Source organism: Salvelinus sp. IW2-2015, unplaced genomic scaffold (assembly GCF_002910315.2).
Source record: "Salvelinus sp. IW2-2015 unplaced genomic scaffold, ASM291031v2 Un_scaffold923, whole genome shotgun sequence".
In the NCBI taxonomy this organism is placed as follows: Eukaryota; Metazoa; Chordata; class Actinopteri; order Salmoniformes; family Salmonidae; genus Salvelinus; species Salvelinus sp. IW2-2015.
In genome coordinates, this window is record NW_019942648.1 from 431,539 (window position 1) to 434,870 (window position 3,332).

Here is a 3,332-nt window from a genome sequence, read left to right on the forward strand (position 1 = left end):
TACAGGCTAATTCGCGCTACGTTCAGGAACGGGCGTACTGCTAGATTTAGCGTGCTACATTGGATGGGCTGGTGTCGGGACCCTCCGACGAAGAAATGCACCCGAGCCAGATCCTGAGATTGGGTAGCAAACGCGCGACCATAAGCGTCTGATGCTAGAGGGGATGTGTTTCGAGAGGGGGCAGGCTATAATTGGAATAGTTGCTCACCTCAGCAGTGGCGTCTGCATCGATCTCTGTCTCTGACCACGTGGCCTGTAATGTCGTCAGTGTTGAACGTGAGCGCTTTACAGGTCACTAGTGGATGAAGGAGCACGATGGGTATGCGCACGTGTGGACGACGTCTCTCGGTATGCAAAACAAGCAGAGGTCTTTAGTCTGCGGTGGGAGGACCGCGCAAGATCTTGATTAGCGCATGAATACTCTGAGGACTAGGGGTACCCACCACCACGTTAGGCTTAGTTTCGGACACTGGAAGATTGCGGGTGGCCTAACCCACACTAGTGCAGGTTCGGGATTTTTCATGGTATCTTGTGCCTGACACCGATTAGTAGGGAGACTACGTAGAGGCGTCTTGGATTGTCCACCAGGACCAAACTTGGAGCCTGCGCCGCAGATAGCTCAACGCTCAGCTAGTTGGAACAAACTTTTAGGACCCCACCAGCACCGTCGAGCTGGGACCCCACTCATAGGCAGCGCACGGAGGCGGTACCTTGAGAAGACCTAAGCACCATAGGGCAGCGGTACGCGTGAGGATACACAGTTCACACATGCAATGGCGGTGGAGTCCTCGAGAAGCACCAGCTGGGGGCCAGAGGGTGGTCTCATCACGCAAGCGACGGCACAGGGATGAAGGAGAACTTGTCGGTAGGCACTGGTGGACCATTCTATACTTAGACACATCCTGGAACGATAGGTTCACACATCATCTATTGGGAACACGTAACTGCGGATAGTAAAAGACACCGTGCTGCAGACGGGCAATCCTTTCCCACATGCAGTAGATTGCAACACTCACTTAGACGCCCGACTTTGGACCCACCATTCTATTTGTCTGCAAATACGTGATAGTGGCAATGGAGCAGGTTCAGACATTGTGTTGGTGGGCTCCTTCCATCAAGACCACTAGCCAGCAGACGGATTCGATGAGACCGGCTAACACAACCATCTGGGTAGGGGCACAAGTGTCGCTAAACGCATGGTGGAAACCACAAACCACACTAGCACTTCGCGATCATGGACGAACCGAGTGCAGCGGTGATTGTTTTAACTATGGAATCGCCACACTAGGAAGCCAAGGCTACCTGTGAATTCGGGTTGACACGAACGCACCACTTCTAAGAGAAGAACAGAGCCCGCGCCACCCTGGGGAATAGGACATGGATGAGGAGCTAGGTACTCGCAGGGGAACTTGGAGGCATTGGCACCTCTACATCACGCACCGAAAACACCAGAAGGAGGAGTAGGAATAAACGGTGTAAGCCAGGCCTAGAACATAGGCGATAGCGAGCCAGGCGCATCGATATAGTAACAGGCAGCCTCTAGGAGAAGGAGTAAAAACGCGCCAAGTTGTCTGAGGGGGAAACAATTAAGGCAGTTCCGAGCACGTGAACCCGTGTCACCGCAACGACTAAGTAATGGTACGGAGACCTGTGGGAATACATGTGAGACCGCGTAAAACCTACCGGTATGTCCGAGATCGATGATAGAATGAGAGAAGGATATCCTGGGGGACTTCGGTGACAGAACACTTATCACCATGCAAAGTACCCGGATGCGAAGTCTTGCCGACTTTGTACAATACGCTATATGTGGGGTGGTGGACTGAAAGGTTGGATAATGGTATAGTAGGCAGGGCTACGAGAGCCACTCTCAGCGCAGGTGAACATATAAGCGCAAGGAGGAGACCCTCACTAGCACAGACACGGGGGCGCAGTAGCGTAAAGGCATATTACATAAGGGCCCACTAGCAAGCGGGGAACTGGGAAGGCCACTCGACTATACCTACGATGTGATCAGCTAGGGTCCCAGGACTGGTGAAGCTACGAGCACGCTTGTTGGGGTTTCACGAAAGCGATACCCACAGACTAGCAGACGTGGCTCGGCGGAGCTTAGCGATGCGCATCAACGGTAGCACCAACAGTAAGTAACACATAAGGGTATCGGGAAAGCGTGGATACTCCTTTCTCTCCTGAAGTCTTCCGTCGCCGATAAACGTAGTTCAGATGGTGGGATTACCCGTGGGTGAGGGAGATCGACCTACCCACCCCCCCACTGGACCACACCGCACCACTAGAGCCCGGGACTGGACTCGCCACCCCCAGCAGCGGGACCTCGGACCCATATTGGCAAATAAGGTATAGTGACCCAGGGGAAAAAAGAAAATTGTCCGATATACTATTGCAATAGCAGCCGATAAGACAGTAAAATGTAATTACAGATGGGCGTCATTTGAGGAATACATCGCAAGCGGAAAGACTATGTTGAAGACAGCCGCGCGATACTCCTGGAAACAAGAGGTGCACTGTACCAGACTCAGTCGGCGACGAGACGAGCTTCTGTTGGGGGAATGGATCGGCGCAGCACACATCCAGGCAGCGGGAATCACCGTGTCGCAATAAAAGGGGTACTACATCAGTCAAATTGTCAAAAGGAAGAGAGGACTACTTTAGTCACGACCCAAAGAATGTTCATGCGGTGGGTAAGCATCTCTTCGGCTGACCCGCACCGACTAAGCCAACGGGCTGCTCAGATGGGGCCATGAGCCCGAAGCATGGACAAGTCAGACGGGCACTATGTGCTACGCACCATGCCTGTACAGGGACACGAGGTTGGTTACCAGTAGTAGCCGCACTCACCGGTTGAGTCGAAGCTGGGCATACTGGCACTCGCGACTGCAATCACACCGGTGTAATTGCTTTCCAGACACGAGCTCTGCGTCGGCAGGAACTTGGTGGAATGCTAGTAGCACGAAAAAACGCAGTACCTTATAGCGACGCCTCCTCGGTTGATATTCAGGCGACCTGCAGACTGACGTCGCGGTAATTGGACCCGAAGCTCTGCAAGCTTGGCCTGGTGGTCCGAGATCCAAAAGCGGTAGCATAGAACATCGCCCGAGGCAGTGGCTAACTTGACTAGACCTCAGCTCAGCTAGCCTTAGTTATCTGGCTACGTCCTTCTGATAATGAAGAGAGCTTACGGTATGCTAAAGTATACAAAATTTAGGCGCGACTCCACCGTCACGGCACAGTGTGGGTGAGAGCGGGTCTGCAAAGGAACTGCTAATATTCAGCATTCCTAGAATGCGACAAGTGAAAATTAAAATATATAACCG